At 42.6% G+C, this 25,950-nt stretch overlaps 1 protein-coding gene across 1 annotated transcript in view; it reads right to left on the bottom strand.

The window, feature by feature from the left end:
- Positions 1–12,896, bottom strand: part of LOC149065869 (sodium/calcium exchanger Calx-like) — a 45,402-nt gene extending 32,506 nt beyond the window's left edge. Inside the window, exon 1 of the mRNA XM_089253377.1 lies at positions 12,760–12,896. The gene's annotated coding sequence lies outside the window, so the exon portion shown is untranslated. The remainder of the gene's footprint in view (positions 1–12,759) is intronic.
- Positions 12,897–25,950: the final 13,054 nt, after the last annotated feature.

Genomic DNA, 25,950 nt, shown 5'->3' with positions numbered 1-25,950 from the left:
GAACCCGTGTCACAATGTCCATAGTTTGTCCTAGTGAGGGGCATACGCATCCAGTAGCGGCACACAGAAAGGATTATTAGTCGCCAACTGACGCAAATGTCGCGCCTGAAATATTTTCCATCAAATTTTGATCCAAATGGTTGCATCGGATTTTTTTCAAACATGTATTAATTGAATTAATTTATTCCATCAGAACTGAGGATTCCTCGATATGTTTTCCGTATGTGTTATTCGAAAGTAATTTCACGCTCTGATTCCAATGGCGACGATGACGACTCGTTCTTTACTCGAACATTCCGAGTCCTCGACTGACTCAGGGCGACAGTTAAGAAGGTTTTAATTGAATGTATGTCATTAACCGGAGAATTATGCTTCAAATTCAAAAAAGCCACTTCTTATCAAGGAAAAAATAGAAAATTCGTCGTTATTTCGATTGTGTCTGTCCTGGTTTTGGCTCTTATGGACAGCGGACTTATTCTTTCTACACTGATTCTCTCACTAAAGGAGACCTCTTTTGGTCCTGGCATTCTTTTCGTCCCTTCTGAATATTGATCTAATATATTACTGTACAGCCTATCCTGCTTTCCGTCGCCTAATGAGAACTACCCATTCGGTCGTGTCTCACATCTGTCCCTTACCGAGAAGGACCTATTCAGTCATGTCGCACTTCTTTATCCCATCAAGTACGACCCATTTGGTCCTGCCCTTATTCTGTCCGTTACTAAAAATGATCTATTCGGCTCAGTCTCACCTCTGTGCTCTATCAAGAACGACGCATTGCGGCCCCATCTCTCTTCTGTCCCTCATTAAGAATGACCCAATCAGCCTAGTCTATTTTTTTTCCTCAACAAAGAACGACGCATTCGGCCCCGTCTCCCCTCTAAACTCTACTAAAGACGATGCATTCAGGCATACCTCTCTTTCTTTCTCTTTCTCTCTTCTTTAATTTACTAAGGCCGAGATTACACTATAAAACTTTTATAACAGTTCTTTTATAAAACTTGAAAAATGCAACCAATAAGCGTCTTGGTTGCATTCGAGCAAATGTATCCAATAGGCTTAGGCCGAGATTACACTATAAAAGTTTTATGAAAGTTCGTTTATAAAACTTGAAAAATGCAACCAATAAGCGTCTTGGTCACATTCGAGGAAATATATCCAATAGGCTTACTGGTTGTTTTTTTCAAGTTTTGGAAAACATCTATCATCACACTTTTATAGTGTAATACCGGCCTAAGAATAATAACCCATTCGGCCACGTGTATCTTCTACGACGCATTCAGTCGTGTCTCTCTTCTGCCCTTTACCAACAAATTTTTACCAATAAATATTTCTGTATTTCAAATGTGTAAAGTAAGCGTAGCCGATTTTGTGTGGTCTTCAGGCATCGATGCCCTCTATTTCGTCCCTCAGAAAAAGTCTTACCACATTGAGCAGCAGTCTCCGTCGCATTTTTGAAAACAAACCCGATTGCACTATTCAAGCGAGAACACGCCATCTCTCTAAGGAATTTAAAATCCGAGATCCGATCAAAAGAAATCTTCGCGTACGCACGAGTTGCTCATGCTGAATGAGCTGAATACTGATGAGCCTCCATCTGAACCTGTTTTGTGTTTTCTAGAATAAAAGTTCGAGCCCCCAACGAGTCATTGCGGTGACGTAATAACACGTTCAGGCATCCGAGGGCGGCTTCAAATCGCCATCAACTTTCTCTGGCAAGGATGTGTGGGATGATGACGTCATCATTAAAAATACGCCGAGGATCGTCGTTGCCGTCATTATGCAAAACAGGTTCTTAAGGAAAAGGCAGGAACCGCGAAGAGGTTCCGTCCGTCCATCCCCCGTCCGACAAAAAAGGTATTGACCACTCCCTGAAGTTCCACAAACCACAGGTTGGGGAAACTCACATAAATAATACACGGTGTGAATTTAATAACAAAAAAAATCGCCAAAAAAAAAATCATTGCATATTTTTAGCGCCTCAGTATTTAGATGGCGGAATCTAGTGAATATTTCTCCCTGACCCCCCCCCCCCCACCTTCTTTTTTAAATCCCAGGATCTTATAAATACAGGAATTTTTCATCAAACATTGCCCAGACTGTATCGCTAATTATTAAAAGACCTAGGTATTTATAAGATCCCGAGATTTAAAAAAGTAGGGCATCTTGGTTAGATTCCGCCTTCTTATTCTTGGAAAATGATCCGGAATTCATCTATATATGAATGACGATTACGATTCCTAATGCACAGGACGTGACGGTCGAGGCTATTTTTGATCGATTCACCCTTTAGAATTTGACCGCTTCCGTCTAGATCATCGGTGTCTCGACCTAATGTATGGTCAATAAATAGCCAATGACCTACATCCGAAAGCTTTTTCTTCAAAATACGGGGCCAAGTTCGTGCCCCAGTGGCGTATAAACCACAACTAAATAAGACGGAATGTGTTTTTTTAATAGTGCAGCCCAGGGCCGTAACACAGGAACCCCCTCCCTACAAAAGACGATTTACGGAAAATTCACAGCCACTCAATTCATCGATGGACACATCACCGCTGGGAAAACTCACCGACAACAGTTCGTCACCAGTGAGTAAATGACCGAAATGACTGCGTGAGTAAGTGACAGAGTGATTGAGCGAGTGAGTGACCGAGTGATTGAGCGAGTGAGTGAGTGGTTGAGCAAGTGAATGAATGTGGGAATGACTGAATGACCGAATATTATGAGTTGATGAAGAATAAGCCAGTGAGTGAGTAACCGTATGAGTGACTTAGGGCCGTATTCACCGACATGGTTTGAACTATAGTCACAACTTTTTGATAAGAGATCGACACGGATTGGTTAAATTCGGGTTTTAAGCCAATCTATGTTGATTTCTTATCCAAAAATTGTGACTACAGTTTAAACCATGTCGGTGAATACGGCCCTTACTCATTCACTTACTTGTTTACTCACTCACCCGCACATTTGCTCACTCAGTCCCATTGGTTTAGCTGCTCACTCACTTGTTTACTTGGTCATTGGCTCACTCAGTATCCTGCTCACCCACTCATTCACTTTGTAACTTCGTCAACGAATTGTTTCTCAGTGAATTTCCCAGCGGTGAATTTTAATGTCGGTGAATTTTCATGTCGATGAATTGTTTGTAGGTGAATTTTCCTAGCGGTGAATTAACATGGTGGTGAATTTTTCTTTTGGTAAATAATTGTCATGTCGATGAAGTTTCCGCACAAGCAAAAAAGACCCAGACTCTAATTTACAAACGTTGTATAAACAGTTACTGTACATATTTTTACTTTTAAATTTTGTTATTGACACTCTCGTCCCTCCCTATGCCCCCCCCCCCTCCCACTCCGGTTGCATTCCATGCAGTGCTTCACATATAAAAAGGGGCCATACGAGAAATATTTCCAAGTTATATACAGTGATACCCTCTCGGCTAACGAAGATGACTCGTTCCAGAATCACGTTCGTTAATAGGTGAAACGTGATTTCCCACGGGTTTTTCATAGAGAAAATCATTTAATTTTTTTCAAGTGCTGCCCAAAATAGGAAGATAAGTTTTTAATAATACGAAAGTGCGCTTTAAAAAAAAAAGACGGAAAATGACCATAAGTTTAAATAACGGCTCCGAAATTAGGTAAATGGGAATTTATCGGAAGAGAGGAAAAACCAACCAACGAGCCGAACGGTTACATTCGAACGGATGTAACCGATACGCTCATTGGTTGCGTAGTTTTATAAAAGAACTTTTCTAAAACTTTCATAATGTAATCCCGGCCTTAGTCTATTAAAGTTGGTGTTGACACAACAGAGTTGGTCTTGCAGAGGTCTTCAACCTTTCTCTAGTCGCGAGCACTGCTGTGCTCATCATCAATGGACCACCCTTACGGCAAGTTCGACACGCGAAAGCATAAAATCAGGATGATTTCAATCCTTGAATGCAATTTGTACAAGGTGTTCAATTGAAGCCTTGATCAAGAGCTCGCGAGCACGAAATCGTACACGAGCATCGAGCACTCTGGGTACTTCCAGAAGCACCGTGGTGATCGCGAGCAACGGGTCGCAAATGCCTGATCTATGATTTGGTCACCTCATTTCTACGTGGGATACATGCATAAAAAAAAAGTTAATAGAATGTCTAGACCAAGGGTCTTAAACCTTTCAGACACAGCGGGCCAAATTGAAACGTCCCACGGAGCCCGCCGGCCACCAACTCATGTAATTTACGGTAATCTAAATAGAAAGGGTCCATGGGGCTCCGAGTTAAACTTTTCATTAATTACCAATTTTGATTAGTCCTGAAATAATTTTTTTTTCAAACTAATTTATTTTGGAAAAGTTTTTGATTAATTACTGGTTAAATTATTTAATTCTGAGATTAATTTCAATCTGAAATGACTCAAAACGATTCTTTAATTATTTATTTCGGTTAATTCTGAAACTGTTTTCCTTCTCAATATACCTTGAAATCATTTCTTTCAATAATTATGTAATTATTATTTTATTCATTGTGAAATTGTTTCTAACAGAAGTCACGAAATCATCTCTCATTTTGATTTATAAATTATTTTTTCACTAATTCTAAATTTTTCATCAATTCTGGAATTATTTCATTCATTAATTTTGAAATTATTTCTTTCACTTTTTCTAGAATTTTCTTTCATTATTTCTTTCATTTTTTCTAGAATTTTCTTTCATTATTTCTTTCATTTTTTCTAGAATTTTCTTTCATTATTTCTTTCATTTTTTCTAGAATTTTCTTTCATTATTTCTTTCATTTTTTCTAGAATTTTCTTTCATTATTTCTTTCATTTTTTCTAGAATTTTCTTTCATTATTTTTAAAATTCTTTCTTTCATTTATTCTGAATTAACTTCTTTCATTTATTTCGGATTTATTTCTTTCATTTATTCTGGATCTATTTCTTTCATTTATTTCGGATCTATTTCTTTCATTTATTCTGAATTCATTTCTTTCATTTATTTCGGATTTATTTCTTTCATTTATTCCGTATTTATTTCTTTCATTTATTTCGGATTTATTTCTTTCATTTATTCTGAATTCATTTCTTTCATTTATTTCGGATTTATTTCTTTCATTTATTTTGAATTCATTTCTTTCATTTATTCCGGATTTATTTCTTTCATTTATTCCGGATTTATTTCTTTCATTTATTTCGGATTTATTTCTTTCATTTATTCTGGATCTATTTCTTTCATTTATTTCGGATTTATTTCTTTCATTTATTTTGAATTCATTTCTTTCATTTATTTCGGATTTATTTCTTTCATTTATTTTGAATCCATTTCTTTCATTTATTCTGGATTTATTTCTTTCATTTATTCTGGATTGATTTCTTTCATTTATTCCGGATTTATTTCTTTCATTAATTCTAGAATTTTATTTCTTTCATTTCTTCTAGAATTTTATTTTTTTCATTTATTCTAGAATTTTATTTCCTTCATAATTCTAGAATTATTTTTTCCTTCATTCTAGAATTATTATTTTTTTATTTTGTGACACACTGTATTTTCACTCTTAAACCTGGTGTAGAATAATTTTTGAGTTTCCTTTTCAGCGTTTTGTGAATTGGAATCTTACCTTCACGACGGACGGTTGATGAAACAGAAAAAGAAAGGAAAAAGTGATCAATGAGATAAAGGCCGTATTAACACTTTCAGGACACCCTGTATATTACATTATTCTATTTATTTTTAATATGCTCTAGCTCAAAAGCTATTTAACGTTAATCAACATTGCTATTCACGAAAAGTGAAAGTGAACGAGACGCCTGAAATCAGACTTTAGCTTCATGTGGAAAAAGGCTTCTTCAAATATTACTTCATCCGTTTCTGATTTTCAAATGAACTCTTAGTTGGTTTCTTCAATTTTTTTTTTCTTAGAAGAAGCTTAATTATAGCAGTTTTGTATTTTTGTTTATTTCAACATTTCAAAATACATTTCATAATTTAGTGCAATTAAAGAACGTTCTAAAAGGAAAGTAATTGTGCATAAAGGTAAGTATGAGTTTCATTTTCATTTTGAGTCAGGTGGTTTTGCTTAAAAATGATTTGAACCTTTGTGTAGTTTTCAATGTAATAAGATAAGTGAAAAACTGAAAAAGATGATACAAATTATAAGGTGATATTTTCGTATTTCAAGGTCATATTTCTATGTTTTTTAGGACATAAATGCTTTCATATTGCTAAGATTTTCACGTTATGGAAATTCGAGCCCCTAATCATCATATCAGGTGCCACATCTCCAGTGTTTCCAATCGTTTCGCGTGTCTCTTTTGCTTATGATCCAGTTCTCTGATTCGTATAGTGCGGTAGACCACACATATACCCAGGGCCGTCTTAAAAGCATTATGGGCCCCCCGGGCCAAGTGATTTTTCTGTGGCCTTACCTGGTAAATTCTAGAAAATTTCAACCGAATCGAATTTTTGTGAGGTTCCCTCTTCTCTTGAGGGTCCATGCGTTAAGACTGCACTGCATATACCTCAATCAGTCGTTTCCGTAGTCTAGATCAGCGTTTCTCAACCTATGGTCAGCCAACCAACTCTGGTCCGTGACGATGACATTAGGTGGTCCGCACGCATTCTTTTCTAACGATTCGATTCTAACAATGAAAAATTATTCAATTGTTGTAATTTATATTACTAATATCCTGTAATATCCATACAGGTTTAAAATAAAAATTTAACCTTCATACTTGAATTCACCATACTTCATCGAAGAAAATGCCAGAAATTTCGATCCTGTAAATACGGGTTATCACTGATTGCAGCCAAAAGATGTAACTTATGACAAATTTGCTAAGTACAGCAAAAATGGATAAAGGGTGGGGAAATAAAGGGCTGCTACAAATCGAAGTGAACAAAAATGTATTTCACGAAAAAACATTCAAATGAAAAGGTGACCATATTTCATTGAGAAATATAAGGGAGCTGGGATCTTTTAAATACAATAAAATACGGAGCGTCACCAATTGTCATCAAAAACTTTTCCATAAGTCCACAAAATCCTTAATTGCAGGGCCGTCTTATAACCATCATGCCCCCCCCCCCCAGGAAAAGTGATTTTTCTGAGGCCGTGCCTGGGAAGTTCCAACCAGTTCACATTTTCGTGAGGCTCTTCTTCTCATGAGTCCCCCGGGCCGTTCCCGGGTGGGCCCATGCGTTTAAGACACTGCTTAATTGTAGTTAGAATCACTGACAAATTTGGGAAAAAATACCTGACAAATACGTATGATGAATATTTGTATTTATAGCCATAATTATCATAATGATAATTATGATTATGATAATATAAGTTGCTCTGAATTGTTTTATACATTTTTTTTCAACGATGCTTAATTAGATTTGTTGTGAGAGATATAGATGGCGTCTTTCTCAGCCAGAGATATCAAGGAAACAGTTATTTTCCGGATATTATTTTCGGAAAGAAAAGTCATCACGTCTCCGCCGGGACTCGAACCCAGGCCTCTTGCATACCGGGCAAGCATGCTACTTCAACGCCTCACGACACAGTGCGTGAAATTAGGAAGGCAGATTCATGTGTCTCCAGTGGTGTAGGTGTAGCATGCTTGCCCGGTATGCAAGAGACCTGGGTTCGAGTCCCGGCGGAGACGTGATGACTTCTCTTTCCGAGCTCACCTCAGCATAATATCCGGAAAATAACTGTTTCCTAGATTTGTTGTGTTTATTAAACTCGTTGAAAAAAACTGGACAAATGTATAAAACAATTCGGAACAAATGAAAATACGGGACACAAGTTTTGATCATTTTTGTCGCACCACGGTCATTTTCTGCACACGAGGGCTAATTAGACCGGGACCTACAATTTATCGCCGATTCCGAACGGCAGGCTTGTTTTTTATACTCATCGAGATGTTGGTGCGCTAACCCTTCGATGGGGGAACTCCCTGCGGTAGCAATTTTTTGCTGCGGTCAAGTCACCGGTTTTTTTTTGTACCCCTGAGTCAGGAAAGCTTTCTGACAAGGACGAACCGGGTATCGAACTCGCGACACCTCTAAACATCCTTTGGTACATTAGGCGAGTATCTTATCGACCTGGGCTACCGCGCCCCTTGCTTATTGCGATGCATCACGTATTATGCTGCATTGCTTATTGGGGTGCACTGTAAATTGTGGTGCATTGCGTATTTTAGTGCATCACCTGCCATATTGCTTACTCTAATGCAGTGCTTAAGGCGTATTGTCGTCCATTGCGTATTGTAGAGAACTCCATATTGCGGTGCATTTCTTATTGTGCTGTATTATTCATTGCAGTGCCCTGAATGTAGTGATGAATTGCTTGTTGTGGTGCGATGGCATATTGTATTTTAATATTACAGTATTTACTTCGGCTAACGAAGATTCGTTCTGGAACCGCATTCGTTAACCGAAACGCGATTTCCCATAGGTTTCTATGGAAAATCGTTTGATTCGTTCCAACTTCTGCCCGAAATTTGAAGATAAGTTTTTAAAACACCAAGGGATGCTATAAAAAAGACAAAACCTTATTAAAGGCTAAAATGAACAGCTTCAAAATTGAATGAACGAGAATCTACAGGAAGATGAGAGATGCTGAAGATCGAACTCGCGACACCTCTAAACATCCTTTGGTACTTTAGGCGAGTATCTTATCGACCGGGCTACCGCGCCCACGGGACACAAGTGGTCCGTCTAATTGTTTCAGATATTTTACGGGTCCTTGGGCTTAGAAAGGTTGAGAAACGCTGTCCCGCGTAAGCATGAAGAACCCACCGCTTCGAAATCCTCAAAACGAAGCCTCGAAATCCTCCGCCCTGACTGTAGATGCGGAGAAATCGGAAACTAGTTTCATTGCGCCACCAAACGTCCAGCAACTGCACCATACCATCAACATGCTCCAGCAATTAGAAATATTGACAATTGGAGGAGACAGATACCAGAAAGGCAAACTCTAATAATGAAAATCACAAACTGGGTGAAATTTATGGAAGCAAATCCAAATGTGGGGACGAAGAGACGCAATCGACCACAACAGTTCTTTTATATGCCGAGGTGTCTGAGGGAGGACGAGGGTATCTTGAGTGAATTGATGCTTCAAAATTTGCTCTTCTTCTTTGGCATTTTTGCATCGCTTTTATACTTTCTGCACTGTTTTTGTGTTTTTGTTTCTATTCATTGTGTTTTCCTTTAATTTTCTCATTTTTGTGCTGTAATATTTTGTGTGTATGAGATTCTGTCAACGTACATTTGATTAGGGGGGGTCATTCAAGTATTACGTCAGCATCGAGGTGGGGGGGGGGCGATAATGACCCGAAAACAATTTGTTCGATTCAGTCATTGAAATTGGATTCAAGTGATTCATAGATTTAATGCAGGAATCAAATGCATGGCTATTATAGGTCATTCAACTATTACGTCAGGTCAGCATCGGGGGGGGGGGGGTGTTCGGATTTGCTGACTTTTGATGACAAGGGAGAGAGGGGGGTTTGAAGGTTGCTTACGTCATCAACCACCCCTTTTTGAAGATATGAAATATTCTAAGCTGCTGGCGAAATTTTGCTGACGGGGGGGGGGGGGGGGGTAAAAAATGGCTGAAAATCTGCTTACGTAATTTTTGAATGGCCCCTTATGTATAATAAAGATTTCCCCGACACGGTCCCGCCCTTTCACAGGCACAATGGCTAAAATTGGCTAAAACCGATAGAGCCTGTGCCGTGTTCGGTTTGAAAGAAAGGCATAAAGAACGCAGACACTGTATATTCCGAATGCGTCCTTAGATATGAGCGTATATATAATATAAATATTTAAAGCATTTCGTGTTACGCATCTGGTTTTTTTTTTTTGAGATTCGCTTCCAAGTCTTCATCAGCCGAAAGATTCGCGAGCCGAGGCGCTCGTTAGCTGAGGTATTCACTGTAATGTACACACGTTATGATTTTCTATTCCATTAAACGGAGAGGCATTCTCCTCCTTCGGGGTTTCCACCATTCATTCAGGTCACGGATCCGTGAATGGATCCTCTCTTTGAATGCTTCGTATTTACTAGTTGTCACGCGATATATGCATACATTTTGTTTGTTTGTTTATTTATTTATTTCCATCGCTCTATTTATTTATTTATTATTATCATATCTTCGTGGGAACGAGAACGAGAATTCGCGTGATCTCGGCATTTGTTATTGTGTGTGTCTGTTTTGGCGACGATCTGGCGACGGGGAGGGATAGTCCCACTTGGATTATTATAATTAGGAATTGGCCAATCATGTCGGACATGAGATACTTGATGCGTGAATTCTATATATATATATATATATATATATATAGAAGGTGATAAAATTAATTAGTTAAACTTTTTTTCCCGCGCTTCATTGACGCAGTGCAGCTAAGGTTTCGGTCTACACCCGCCAGGGATGGAATGGGTCACTATAATATCTATTCACTGATAATTAGAAAATGGCCAATCGTGTCGCACATTAGACACTCGATGCGTGAATTGTAGAAGATGATAATCAATTAATTGATTGGATACTTTTCACGCGTCATCCATGCGCATGCGCGGCCAAGGTTTCGGTCTCCACCCGCGAGGTATGAAAGAGAACGCATTAAGAATTCCTATAATTTCCATTCTTGGACTATTAGGAATCTGCCCATCATATTGGACATTAGACACTTGTGCGTGAATTGTGGGAGATGATAATTAATTAATTAATTGGACTTTTTCACCTCGCCTCACCGATGCGCATGCGCGGTCAAGGTTTCGGTATGCACCCGCCAGGGATGAAATAGGTCGAAGGAAAAATTTCCAAAACATTTCAATTTCAAAAATAAACAACTTCCTTTAAATATTTGGAGCGTGAAAAATACGCAAAGTGTGAAAATTATTTCGCTTTTTCTTTTACAATTTTTTCTTTTTTTGGAGCCAAATTTTTGGATCCAACGCCGCCGACATCGGAAAACAAAACTATTAAGGCTTAGGAGCAATATATTTCCTCATTCGACTTAGATAGTCTTATAGATAGCCGTAGCAGCTCCGTTCCGTCCCACAATTCCCGAGTGGGGCCCAAAATCCAAGACTTTTCGGTGGGTTCTCCTCACCTTTTAACTGCCTGTATGATGTAGGAAAAAAAAATGAGGAAAACATTCTATACGGGAGGAGGGGGGGGGGGACTTTCACTGGGCTAAAGCCTTGTCAACCTCTTCCAGCCTGTAGGGGGGGGGGAGCTAAAAATCACGTTTTTTGGTAGGGAACCCATGATGTTGTTGACACAGCTCCGGGATAAAGAACCTCCTCTGAAACCCACTAAAAACCCCACTGGTCTAGGGACATGCGATGTATGGTCCAACAGGGCTCTAGTCTGGAACCCCGAGGCAGGTGCATACCCAAACGGTGGGCCGTAAAAATAACACTCAGCTCCATCTACCGACAAAATTTTGAACTAAAATAAATAATAAGTCCCCCCTCTTCGTGTGAGGATAACTTTTTTTGTAAACGGCATTCAAACATGCCAATTCCTTCGATGTTTTTGAAATTTTAAACTACAGTCGAATCCCGTTATAACGAACTCCAAGAGACCAGAGAAATCACTTCGTTATAACGAAATTTCGTTATAAAGGAATTCTATGTTTTCGTATTGTTCCTATATAAACTTATCTGGGGCAATTAGAAAAGTGTTCGTTTTTTAAAACGAGATTTTCGCTATAACGGTATTCGTTAAAACGGGATTCGACTGTATTTACGAATTTGTGGGCCACCCTGTATTGAATGGTAAAGGGTTGTCCCAATAGGTCGGGAGTGTCCGATTTCTGCTGAAGCCGATAGAGATTATAGAGACGCGCTTTTGCAACATATAGAAGTCTCTGAATATAACATCTACTCCAATTACGACTTTAGACCAGTGGTTCTCAAATTGTGCATCGTGACTCCTAGCAGGTGTCCAACTTTTGTCAGGGGCGTCGTGGTGAGCTATTCTTATGAACGTGTGCCTATGCAACACCATCAAGTGGTTCTTTGTTAGACGACAACTCTGGGGAGCCGCGGATACATTACCACTAGAGGAAGGCAATCACGGTAGACAGAAATTTGAGAACCACTGCTGTAAACTATATCAGTTGATCTCAAAGTGTGCACCGCGGCTCTTTGAGACACCCCCAACCATTGTCAGAAAGGGGGGGGGCACGTTGAGCTTATTAATGCGAGCCTATTCAATATCACGAAACGGTTCTTTGTCAGACTATCCTGAGGACCCGCGGACACATGACCACTAGGGGAAGGGAGCCGCGGTGCCCCTTTCCCTAATCAACAATTATCCGCTGCTCCCCCAGAGCAGCTCAACAAAGAATCTCTTCGGAAAACCTTCGTCAAAGGCGCCGCGACGCACAGTGTGAGAACCCCTGGACTACACCGTTATATTCAGAGACCGCTATCCTACCCCTTATGTTCAGTGCGGTCTTAAGGCATGGGCCTCAAGCGAAGAGGGGTCTCACAAAATAGAGACCTGGTTGAAATTTTCGAGAATTTGTTTGGTAGGGCCTCTGCAAAATCAATTGGCCCGGGGGCTCACGATTCTCTTAAGACGGCCCTGCTTATGTTACGTATCAAAACGCTCCCCCTCGATTATCTCTATTCGTTTCTACAGAAATCTGACACTCCCTTCCTACTGGGACACCCTGTACATGCAAACACATTGTGTAAAACAGAACCAAAAATTCATATATATTCGTATACACATGTAAACATAATTATCAAAAAATCCACTCACCCCTCAGACGACAGGATAAGTCACGGCCGATCAGATCAGATCAAATCAAAAAAAAAAAAATCCAAAAACAAACGCAGGAAGTAAGACTACGCGTCGTTGTTTTTCGCGCTGCCCACTTTGACGGCCGATGCTCGACTGACTGACTGTTGCAGCAGCTCGAGCCCGATGGTTCGTTGGGCCGTTGGCGGCGGTGGTGGAAGAGGTGCGGCGCCCCCCGAAACTATTTCTATAATTTTTTTTTTTTCTCCTTTACTACAGTAATAATAGTAGTAGGCGGTCGGCCAACCACGCATGAAGAGAGAGCGAGAGTCACGTCAGGCGAGAACACGGCATCATCATCATCACCATCATCGTGACTGGAAAAGTAGGTTTGTCGGACTCCTTTTTTTTCTTTCCTCGACTGACCCACAGAGAGAGAGCTCTATCTAGTGTGGCCCTCTCCTTCCTTCATTCCTTCACTATATAAGTACGAACTCGTTCCTGACGATGAACGATGATTTTTTATTTTTAATAATTGCGTAATGAATGCGCGCGCGCGCGAGTCGAAACTCTGCGGTCACGGTCGTCCCTAGCCCGCCCCCTTCCCGGCGTTTTTTTTTCAGCACCCGAGATGTCGCCAAGCGATCCGATTGAATCGTTGTTTGTATTGTTGGATCAACTGTTTGTTTTGACAGCTGTTATTGGATATTGTTATTTCTAACACCAGGTGCTAATCTATCGATCATCCGTCCTCAAGCGGAAGTGGGGTTTTTTCACGTTGTTCACTCGCCAATAATAAAAGCAGTATGACTGTTTTCCTACAGAGCGCAATACAGCTCACACAGTGACTGGCCGAATGCTTCTGGAGGGGTCAAACGCGTCGTACGCCACGCGTTTCACCGATCTTCTCGTCATTTTTGTTGTTTTCTTTCCCTGCCCTTCAAACTGGAGCATACAGACGACAGAGTAGCTGATGCCAGGGCCATATATCATATACCCGCCTTGAGCTGATGCTCCACTCTATAGGCGGATAGACTTGGACGTCTGGGGGGGAGGCGGCACGATGATGATGATGTCATTTCATATATGCACATATACATTAGATCTGCCCACTCCACTTTTGATGCGGGGGGGGGGGAAATGCCCCCCACGCACTCCCCCGTATCTCCGCCCATGCTCCACGCTAGGAAAACACAAACGCGTAGCGTGATAAAACTACACGTTTCTGCCGACGCGAAATGGTTCTATTCAGTTCACGCCGGCGCAGAAAAACCTGCTCCTGGGAAAACCCGGCTTAAGTGCTCTGCAACTGTGAGTCACTCAAGTGATCTGGGAAAGTGCCGCGGGCCACTTGAGTGATCTAGAAGTGTCACGAGTAACTTGAGTGATCTAGAAGTGTCACGAGTAACTTGAGTGATCTAGAAGTGTCACGAGTAACTTGAGTGATCTAGAAGTGTCACGAGTAACTTGAGTGATCTAGAAGTGCCACGAGTAACTTGAGTGATGCGGAATTGCACCGCGGGCCGCTTGGAACTGCTCTGGAACTGTCACTTTTGTGATATGTAAATACGTCGCGGGTCACTCAAGTTATTTGTAAATGTGTCGTGGGCCACTTAAGTGATGTGGAACTGCAGCACGGGCCACTTAAGTTATCTAGAAATGTGTCACGGGCCGCTTAAGAGCTCTGAAACTAGAAAAACATCGCCATGTTCCTTATTAAAGTGATCTGTAAATATGTCGTGGGTCAATTGAGTGATGTCGAACTGTTTTACGGATCACTTAAATGCGAGGTAAATGTGCCACGGTCCTTTTAAATGCTTTGGTACTGTGCAGCGGGTCGCTCAAATGATTTATAAATGTGCCGCTTAGTTAATTTTTACAAAATTAGGTTTGAGAGGTCGCGTGCCACATTAGATGACTCCGAGGGCCACATTTCGCCAGCGGGCCATGGGTTGAGCATATGTGCCCTAGGCGCTCGATTAAAGCAGGTGCTAAATCCCACCTTTTTGACCCGAACACCTTCAACCTTAGACCTAGCACGGGCCTCATTTGACATTTTAATAAAGTCCGTGGACCACTATGCTAATCACATGGTTGTCAAAGAGTTCTGCGGACCATGAGTTGGTGACCCCTGCTTTAGCCACTCATTCAAAATTACACGGGAAATGGCAAAATGAATGCTTGCCCTGGTTGAAAGAATGCCTAATTGAAGGCCCTGGGCAGACAATCTGTTCTGAAACGATGACAGCTCTTCCCCTGTGCTTCCCTGCATAGGTACTAATATTGTGGAGCAGTGGTCCTCAACCTGGGAGCAAGAACACTTGCGATTTTTCGCTGGGGCGGTGTCAGTGGACACTGGGACATTAGGAAAACTTGTTTTAGAAGGTCCGCGGAAACAGATTTTGCTCCGGGCCGCAAAATACTTAGACCCCCGTCCGTGCCCCAACTGGAACCAAAAGTGTACCGTACTCCGTTAAGGGGTGAAAGGGAAGTGTATTTCAGCTTCCCCCAAGGAATGGTATAGCAGCGATTCTCAAACTTTTTCCACGCCCGGCTCATTTGTCCTGCCATTGGTTATCCACGGCTCCATGGAATAGTCTAGAAAAGGACCCTTTCAAAGCACTTATCACGTAATAGTATTGGACAGTTTCAGAGCTCGCCGCGACGCACACTTTGAAAAGCAATGGTTTATAGGAAGGTGAAGAGGATGAATTGGTGCCGCCGTCAGAAACGTATTTATGGGGGGCTCAGGGACCAGGTCAGTGAGTGGCCCAAATAACGAAGGATCAGGTCGGAGAATGGCCAAAAGAGTGACTCTGAGAGTGAAGGACGTGCCGGTAATAAGCGGAAAGGTGACCTAAAGAGTTTTCACGCGTGTGAGTGGCCTAAAGAGCAAGGGACCAGGTCAGTGATGGACCAAAAGAGTGATCTATAAAGTTTACAATCAGTGCTTTGAGTGATCAAAAGAGTGATTTACAGAATTAGGGAACATGTCGGTGAATGACCAGAAGAACAACCAGAGTTTTCACGCATGTGGGTGGCCTAGAGAGTAAGGGACCAGGGCAGTGAGGGGGGCTCTTCTGGTCATTAACCGACATGTTTCCTCATTCTGTAAATCACTCTTTTGATCACTCAAAGCACTGCTTGCAAACTTTATAGCTCACTCTTTTGGTACGTCACTGACCTGGTCCCTTGTTGTTTAGGTCAGGGGGCATTTGCAAGTACTGCGTTTGCAATCACGTGAGTGACCTGGAATACGTGCAAACATGTGAGCAATCAAAACAGTGCGCAAGCATTCGAGACATCAAAACAGTGCGCAAGCTGCTAGTGATCAAAACAGTATGCAACCATATGTATGAAAAAGAGTGACTTAGAGAGCAAGAGAACAGGTCAGTGACTGACCTGAAGAGTAACCATGAAAATATGCAAGCAGGTGAGTGACCTGGAACATGTGTAAGCATGCGAGTGACCTAGAACATGTGTAAACATGTGAGTGATCAAAACAATGTACAAGCATGTGAATGATCAAAACAGTGTACAAGCATGTGAATGTCAAAACAGTGACTTAGAGAGTGAGGGACCTGGTCAGTGAGTGACCTAAAGAGTGACCAAGAAAATATGCAAGGATGTGAGTGACTTGGACATGTGAAAGTATGTGATCGATCAAAACAGTGCGCAAGAATGTGAACGACAAAAGAGTGACTTAGAGAGCAAGGGAACAGGTCAGTGAATGACCTAAAGAGGGGCCAAGAAAATATGCAAGCATGTGAGTGATCAAAACAGTGTGCAGGCAAGCATGTGAATGACAAAAGAGTGACCTAGAGAGGGAGGGACCCGGTCAGTAAGTACCCAAGAGAATATGCAACAATGTAAGTGACCAACAGAGTGAATTCAAGATAGGGGTGGTGGGCTTAGAGGGCTATCGCTCAGGGTGACAAAATTTAGAGAAATGAGCCGCCCACAAAACTTTGACTATAGTCCGTTTCAGGTTATATTTGCAGTGAAGGGGAAGCTGCGAGGGAAACCGCATCACTCGTTGCTATGGGAACGAAAGCCTCTTAACCAATGTATCGATGCGTGTCTTTGGTAAGGTATGGCCGATTCTCACCAATGAGAAAATTACGTCATCATCGATGGGGGGGAGGGGGTTTCCGATTTGCTGACTTTTGACGACAAGGGGGGAGGGGGGGGTTGGATAATGCTTACGTCATCAACCACCCTTTATGAAAATATGAAATATTTTTAATGGCATCTTACTCGGTGTGCCAAAAACGAAAAAAACCTTTCGATAGTTTGTGGGCACTTGAAGTAACATTCCCCTATTGATAAGTGCCCTACACAGAGCCACTTTAGTGATATCTAAATTTTTCGCGGATCCAAGTGATCTGGAAATGTGTCCGGGCCGCTTAAGTGCTCTGGAACTGTGCTACGCATCACTCAAATAATCCGAGAATGTGCCGCGGGTAGTTTGAATGGTGTAGAACCGCACTGGGGGGGGGGATGTCACTCAAGGGATCTCTAAATGTGTCACGGATCGCTTAAGTGTTCTGGAACCGTGTCCCGGGTCATTTAAGTGTTCTGGAACCGTGTCCCGGGTCATTTAAGTGTTCTGGAACCGTGTCCCGGGTCATTTAAGTGATCTGAAAATGTGCCACGGGCCGCGTAAATGTTCTGGAATTGTACCACGGGCCGCTTAAATGTTCTGGAATTGTACCACGGGACACTTAAGCGATCCGTAAATGTGCCGCTTAGTTCATTTTTACAAAATTAGGTTTGAAGAGGGCAGGTCGCATCAGATAACCCCCAGGGCCATATTTGGTCCGCGGGCCAAGGGCCTTTATGCGATTTATCATTATATGGCATATAGAGGTTGGGTCGCAATGAATTTATTAAAGATAAATTTTGAGTTCATTGCCTTCAAATAACATTGTAATTAACAGAAATTGAGATTATGATAACATTTAAAGGTATTTTCTTCCGAAATTTCAATTTAAAAAAAATTTTTTTTTTTTTTTTTGCATTAAAACAATAAATTTTTGATCGTGGGGGGGGGGGGGGGGCACGAGCTCCCCTATCCCCCCCCCCTCGTTTACGTCTCTTATCCCACCAATATGCGTTAGGATTCAAAGGGGCAGTACTGATGACGAAATTTTGCTGACAATGGGGCGGGGGGGGGGTCAAAAATTGCTTACGTAATACTTGAACGGCCCCTTACAGCGAGTGTTCAAAAACCCAAAAATATAGTATTCAGGAATGGAAGAGCTGAGAACTTTTTTAGCGTGGCTATCTCCGGTGGAAAAGAAAGATGTACAACTGTCACATAAAAGATGCAAGTCTAAACAACTGTGGGCCCCCCCACCCCTTTCTCTCGTTTATTGTATTTGAAGAGACACTAAAGGCAAGGGGCATCTAGAGCTGTGTTGCTTAACCTTTCTTTGCCCGTGGCCCCCTTTGAACCATATTTTTTTTCTCGTGGCTCCCCTGTCTTACCCAGAGTCTTCGACCCTCACCTAGAAGCAAGATCCTTTATACGTATCGAATTGATTTTTTTTTCAGTTAATTTATACTGAACGAAAATTTTGCAAAGAAGATTGGCCTCCAGACCACTGGCCTTGAATTTATTGATCTCCCCGCTAGTCCGAGTTCTATTCAGGACTGTATCATGGGCCCCCCCCTAGGCAAAGTGATGCTATGGTAGTCCCATACTTTGCTGGAAATAAACAGCCCACATTATTCCCACTTATTTTCAAAATTAATTGTACTATACAAAATATCATAAGGTGGGGTCACTTATGGACTGTGGGGCCACTGGGCATGACCCCTCACAAGAGTGGGACTGACAGAGCTGCAGCCCGGGGCCTGATATGGTTTTCATCATTTTTTTGTTTTTCACACTAAATTTAATATAGAGGAGTCTGTAAAAAATCCAGCCGGGCCTGCGAAAAACCCCATCCTAGGGAACTTGTTGTAAAATGCGGTGAGGCCCGGGTGGGTCCATGCCCTAAGACGGCCTGGTTTTATGGGTGGTTTTGTTGGATTCTGTAAGTGTATAGTCACTAATATAAAAGCTTTATTTCTTCACACCTTAATTTTTCTTCTCAGCTCTCTGCAGCCCTCCAAACCACCTGTCATGGCCCCTTTCCCCATTTTCTTCCGTGGCCCCCTTGAAGTATCCCAGTACCACTAGGGGGGCCATATGGCCCCCGGTTGAGAACCACTGATCTAGAGAAACAGGTGGCCGCTGCTATGAGTGGAAGATGGCGTTCATGTGGGAAGACGCGACTCTTGGCAACCAGCACCTAGCAAGTTTGCCACATTTTGAAACACGTACGTAGACCCATACGTTTAGATGGCTCTTCTGACCCACTCAGCAGCAGGGCTGTCTCAAAAGCATAATGGGCCCGCGGGCGGAGTGATTTTTCCGGGGTCCCTTTCCTGACTAGAAATGCCTCATGTTTCGATTTTGCACCGCTTTCGAGCGACGTCAATCACTTGAAGCGTGGCCCGCTTTCTACTGGTCAAAAATGGAAATACGTAAAGAGAAGAATACTTAAATATAGGGTGACCATACTTCCTCGAGAGAAATACGGGAAATTGGGATTCCAAATACGGGAAAATACGGGACGTCGCGTAACGGAAAAATCACAATGGCGGAAAATGCGGCATTACTGCTGATTGCAGTGGATTAAAATTAATTCCACGAAAAAAAACGTTCACTAAGACAAATGTGGGAGATTAATATTCTCATTTATAGTTGTGATTATCAGAATATAATTTATAAGTTGAAAAATAATTTCAATCTTTGACTTCAATAAAGAACAAAAATTCAAGTAGGCTTCGTGCAAAATACGGGAAAAACCGGGACACTTTTGCCAAAAAGTCGGGACAGCCAAAAAAAAACAGAAAATACCGGGACTGTCTCAGGAAATACGGGACGTATGGTCACCCTACTCAAATACAAAAAAGAAAGACTTAAAGAGGAATGATAGTCTCTGATGGGGGGTACTGCTGCCATCTAGCGGCGAACATGAGCACTAAAAATTTTCGATGCTCAAGGGAAAAAAAATCTTTTGGTTTTTGCTCCAGCGTTTCTTGTGCCCATTTTTCGCCCTTGGTCTATGCGCGGATCCACGGGAGACGGCGATCGCCCCTCCCAAGAGCGGAAAAGTGAGGGGGGGGAAATTCTGTCCCATAAAATACGCGATGATTTAACGAACCCCTAATGGTCTCTTTCTCCACTACATTCGCAACCTGAAGGTGTCCGCCTCGGCTTTATTCGCAGCTCAAGATACCCCTGCCTCTCGGTTTCATTAACGGCTGATTATGTCACTCAGTTCGAAGCTGAATATGTCTGCCTCAGCTCCATTCGGAGCTAGAGATATCTGCCTCGGCTTTATTCGTAGCGCTGAAGATTTCTCTCTCTGCCACTGTTCCATTCAAAGCTCAACACGTTTGCCTTCACTCCTTTCGAAGCTGATATTGTCTTGAAGTCGGATATGCAGAAATAATGCGGGCTTTGACCGGCCGATTCGTGAATTAGCTGGAGATCCCTCGCCAATGTTCGATGTGTTGATGTAAGACGGTCGTGCGATACATGGTATTACAGGCTCCCCGAAATTATTTGCACAGCAGATATCTCTGCAAACGTTTTTGAAACATACTCTCAGTTACAAAAAGTTTTCAAATGACATGCAGTTTTTTACTTCAAATCTCAAAATTTGTTTGAGGGGTCGTGTCATCATCATCATCATTTGGCGTCCCATAGGGGAAAAGCCTAGGCAAATTTTGCCCATTGCTCTAACACCAAGTGGTTCAACATGAGTTGTGGGTCATGTGAGAATGAAGAAAAATATTATTCTGTGGAAATACCCAGAGTTTGGTGGTTGCTCCGGGGACGAGAGTTATGGTATCTATTACCACATTATATTGGGTCTCTGTATATGGGACATTAAGGAGAACCGCAACCGGTAAAGCCATGTCAGAAAATTTGAGTCGTGTACATGAAAGAATAAAGAAATTAACTTTTTATACAACCCCCGTGTGCCCAAAAACCCAATTAGGAAGTTGTTGCCCTTTCTGTCCTGATGGCAATAAAAAATATTCCATGTTTTTAAGTGCAATATTCACTGAGATATTCAAATTCGAAAAACGGTGAAAATTTGGAAAAAAAAAAAACCAGCGTTAAATGCGCGTAAAACGGTTTTGCCGCATTTAATATGGATTAGATTCATGTGACGTGGGAAAGAAAAGATAAGTTTGAGAGAAAAACTATTTATATAAACTACTGTATTACAACATGCAATCCATCACAATCAGCAATGCACTACGATAAGCAATACAGCACAAAGAAAAGCAAGAAAACAATGAGAGATTCATCCTCGAAATGAAACTTGTCCTTCCCCATGAAGGCATATGTGCATTGCCCCGCCCGGGGTACCCGGACCCTGTGTGTTGGAAGCGCTGGTACATATGGTACATATGGTACCTCATGGTACAAGCACAAAACTTGGTCCCGATGGGTCAAACAGTTAAATGAGAAGTTGACCCAAAATCATAACACAAAAACCACCGACTTCCGTAACATAAAATTGTCACTAATTTCCATTGCATAGAAACGGGCCCTTTTCCAGTTGGCGATTTTCTGTTATATATATAGAGTACATTTTTGGAACAATTTTTTGAATACTTTTTGAATGGTCAATGGAAAGCCTTGTTTCATAACGATTCAGGCAACACGTTGAGTGAATCATTGTCACGATCTTACAAAGAAAGGAAGTTTCTTCGATTGTTGAGTTCTGGTTGCAACAAAAAAAATTCGATCGAATTCAGTTGACGCCCACGAAAATTTACAGGGACACGAAATTTCCTGCCCTCCTTCAGAGTGCCCTGATTTATGGATAATAGAAACCGAGGAGTCCGACGAAAAGCATCACTATATTATAGTGAAGACGGATGGGACACATCCTCTCACCTGGAAAAAATGAGGACTAGCGAAGAGCAGCCGGACTCTCGACCACAAACGCTTTCCAACCAGCCCCCTGCGACGTTCTCTTGTGAATTTGAACATCAGCATGTAACCGGACAACAAGAAACGCTGGCAAAGTCGCCTCAAGATGTCATTTCCAGACAGTCCCCTGCGACGTTCTCTTGTGAGTTTTCCCATTAGCATGTAACCGGACAACAAGGGCGTGAAACGCTGGCAAAGTCACCTCAAGATGTCATTTCCAGACAGTCCCCTGCGACGTTCTCTTGTGAGTTTTCCCATTAGCATGTAACCGGACAACAAGGGCGTGAGACGCTGGCAAAGTCACCTCAAGATGTCATTTCCAGACAGTCCCCTGCGACGTTCTCTTGTGAGTTTTCCCATTAGCATGTAACCGGACAACAAGGACGTGAAACGCTGGCAAAGTCACCTCAAGATGTCATTTCCAGACAGTCCCCTGCGACGTTCTCTTGTGATTTTTCCCATTAGCATGTAACCGGACAACAAGGGCGTGAGACGCTGGCAAAGTCACCTCAAGATGTCATTTCCAGACAGTCCCCTGCGACGTTCTCTTGTGAGTTTTCCCATTAGCATGTAACCGGACAACAAGGGCGTGAGACGCTGGCAAAGTCACCTCAAGATGTCATTTCCAGACAGCCCCCTGCGACGTTCTCTTGTGAGTTTTCCCATTAGCATGTAACCGGACAACAAGGGCGTGAAACGCTGGCAAAGTCACCTCAAGATGTCATTTCCAGACAGCCCCCTGCGACGTTCTCTTGTGAGTTTTCCCATTAGCATGTAACCGGACAACAAGGGCGTGAAACGCTGGCAAAGTCACCTCAAGATGTCATTTCCAGACAGCCCCCTGCGACGTTCTCTTGTGAGTTTTCCCATTAGCATGTAACCGGACAACAAGGGCGTGAAACGCTGGCAAAGTCACCTCAAGATGTCATTTCCAGACAGTCCCCTGCGACGTTCTCTTGTGATTTTTCCCATTAGCATGTAACCGGACAACAAGGGCGTGAAACGCTGGCAAAGTCACCTCAAGATGTCATTTCCAGACAGCCCCCTGCGACGTTCTCTTGTGAGTTTTCCCATTAGCATGTAACCGGACAACAAGGGCGTGAAACGCTGGCAAAGTCACCTCAAGATGTCATTTCCAGACAGCCCCCTGCGACGTTCTCTTGTGAGTTTTCCCATTAGCATGTAACCGGACAACAAGGGCGTGAAACGCTGGCAAAGTCACCTCAAGATGTCATTTCCAGACAGTCCCCTGCGACGTTCTCTTGTGAGTTTTCCCATTAGCATGTAACCGGACAACAAGGGCGTGAAACGCTGGCAAAGTCACCTCAAGATGTCATTTCCAGACAGCCCCCTGCGACGTTCTCTTGTGAGTTTTCCCATTAGCATGTAACCGGACAACAAGGGCGTGAAACGCTGGCAAAGTCACCTCAAGATGTCATTTCCAGACAGCCCCCTGCGACGTTCTCTTGTGAGTTTTCCCATTAGCATGTAACCGGACAACAAGGGCGTGAAACGCTGGCAAAGTCACCTCAAGATGTCATTTCCAGACAGCCCCCTGCGACGTTCTCTTGTGAGTTTTCCCATTAGCATGTAACCGGACAACAAGGGCGTGAAACGCTGGCAAAGTCACCTCAAGATGTCATTTCCAGACAGTCCCCTGCGACGTTCTCTTGTGATTTTTCCCATTAGCATGTAACCGGACAACAAGGGCGTGAAACGCTGGCAAAGTCACCTCAAGATGTCATTTCCAGACAGTCCCCTGCGACGTTCTCTTGTGAGTTTTCCCATTAGCATGTAACCGGACAACAAGGGCGTGAAACGCTGGCAAAGTCACCTCAAGATGTCATTTCCAGACAGCCCCCTGCGACGTTCTCTTGTGAGTTTTCCCATTAGCATGTAACCGGACAACAAGGGCGTGAAACGCTGGCAAAGTCACCTCAAGATGTCATTTCCAGACAGCCCCCTGCGACGTTCTCTTGTGAGTTTTCCCATTAGCATGTAACCGGACAACAAGGGCGTGAAACGCTGGCAAAGTCACCTCAAGATGTCATTTCCAGACAGTCCCCTGCGACGTTCTCTTGTGATTTTTCCCATTAGCATGTAACCGGACAACAAGGGCGTGAAACGCTGGCAAAGTCACCTCAAGATGTCATTTCCAGACAGCCCCCTGCGACGTTCTCTTGTGAGTTTTCCCATTAGCATGTAACCGGACAACAAGGGCGTGAAACGCTGGCAAAGTCACCTCAAGATGTCATTTCCAGACAGTCCCCTGCGACGTTCTCTTGTGAGTTTTCCCATTAGCATGTAACCGGACAACAAGGGCGTGAAACGCTGGCAAAGTCACCTCAAGATGTCATTTCCAGACAGCCCCCTGCGACGTTCTCTTGTGAGTTTTCCCATTAGCATGTAACCGGACAACAAGGGCGTGAAACGCTGGCAAAGTCACCTCAAGATGTCATTTCCAGACAGCCCCCTGCGACGTTCTCTTGTGAGTTTTCCCATTAGCATGTAACCGGACAACAAGGGCGTGAAACGCTGGCAAAGTCACCTCAAGATGTCATTTCCAGACAGTCCCCTGCGACGTTCTCTTGTGAGTTTTCCCATTAGCATGTAACCGGACAACAAGGGCGTGAAACGCTGGCAAAGTCACCTCAAGATGTCATTTCCAGACAGTCCCCTGCGACGTTCTCTTGTGAGTTTTCCCATTAGCATGTAACCGGACAACAAGGTTCTGTGGTCATGTCACCGTTTCACTTGTACCCCTGTGTCAGGAAAGTTTTTTGACAAGGACGAACCGGGTATCGAACTCGCGACACCTTTAAACACCCTTTGGTACATTAGGCGAGTATCTTATCGACCTGGGCTACCGCGCCCCTTGCTTATTGCGATGCATCACGTATTGTGCTGCATTGCTTATTGGGGTGCACTGTAAATAGTGGTGCATTGCGTATTTTAGTGCATCACCTGCCATATCGCTTACTCTAATGCAGTGCTTAAGGCTTATTGTCGTCCGTTGCGTATTGTAGAGAACTCCATATTGCGGCGCATTTCTTATTGTGCTGTATTGTTTATTGTAGTGCCCTGAATGTAGTGATGAATTGCTTGTTGTGGTGTGATGACATATTGTATTTTAATATTACAGTATTTACCTTGGCTAACGAAGATTCGTTCTGGAATCGCATTCGTTAACCGAAACGCGATTTCCCATAGGTTTCTATGGAAAATCGTTTGATTCGTTCCAACTTCTGCCCGAAATTTGAAGATAAGTTTTTAAAACACCAAGGGATGCTATAAAAAAGACAAAACCTGATTAAAGGCTAAAATGAACAGCTTCAAAATTGAATGAATGAGAATCTACAGGAAGACGAGAGATGCTGAAGATCTTTTTATTTTCCAGTATGTGTGTACACAACCAACACCAGCTTAAAGTCTACTGTAAGGCTTGTGTTAACACAACCCAATCGAGTTCATAAGTGTCCCCCATCTATGTGTGATTTGGTGAGCTCATTTCTGCGTCTGATACACGCAGATGGTAAAGATAATCTCCTAAACTGTTCAGCTTGATGGATTGCACTTCATGTGAACTCATAATCAGGGGATGGCCCCGGCAGCTACAGCCCTGTGAAATATTGAAGTTGAAGGCTTGCACTGAAAGAACGCGTGCTCTGAAAACATGTGCTTCTCTTTTTTTTCAATGCATTTTCTATTTTGGCTGAATCTTTCATTTTGTTCATTTCATTTTATTGGAGGAGCCAGTGTGGCGGAGTTTCGCCAACGCTTGGCGTAAAAAGTGACTACGCAGGTTACGCGCGCCAAGCGACGGAAAGAAGAAAAAGATATTCAGTTAGTTGCGAGTGAGTGTAAATGACATGTTGATGTTTTTTCGTGTGTGTGTATTTTTTGTAAATAAATTAATTTGGTGATTGTGACAAGTCGTCTTTTAATTAGAGTGGAGTCAGATGAGCGTTATCAAATCAACTAGGTCGACATCCCAAATGTGGTGACCCAGTGTGGAATGACGCAAGAACATTAATTGGCACGTGGCTGAATAAAGGTAGGCCGGATTCGTATGTTCACTTTCTCGTGTGTCCTCTGGGGTGTTAAAAGTGCAATTCCGTTCGCATTGGTGTTGAAGTTTACACGCTCATGATGCCGGATCCGAAACCTGGAAATTCAGGAGATGAGAAAGTTGAATCACAATGTGG

Source organism: Pholcus phalangioides, unplaced genomic scaffold, assembly GCF_987345545.1.
Source record: "Pholcus phalangioides strain wild (caught in Gottingen) unplaced genomic scaffold, Ppha-v1.0 ptg000037l_1, whole genome shotgun sequence".
Classification (NCBI taxonomy): domain Eukaryota; kingdom Metazoa; phylum Arthropoda; class Arachnida; order Araneae; family Pholcidae; genus Pholcus; species Pholcus phalangioides.
This window is presented reverse-complemented; position numbering and strand designations above follow the sequence as displayed.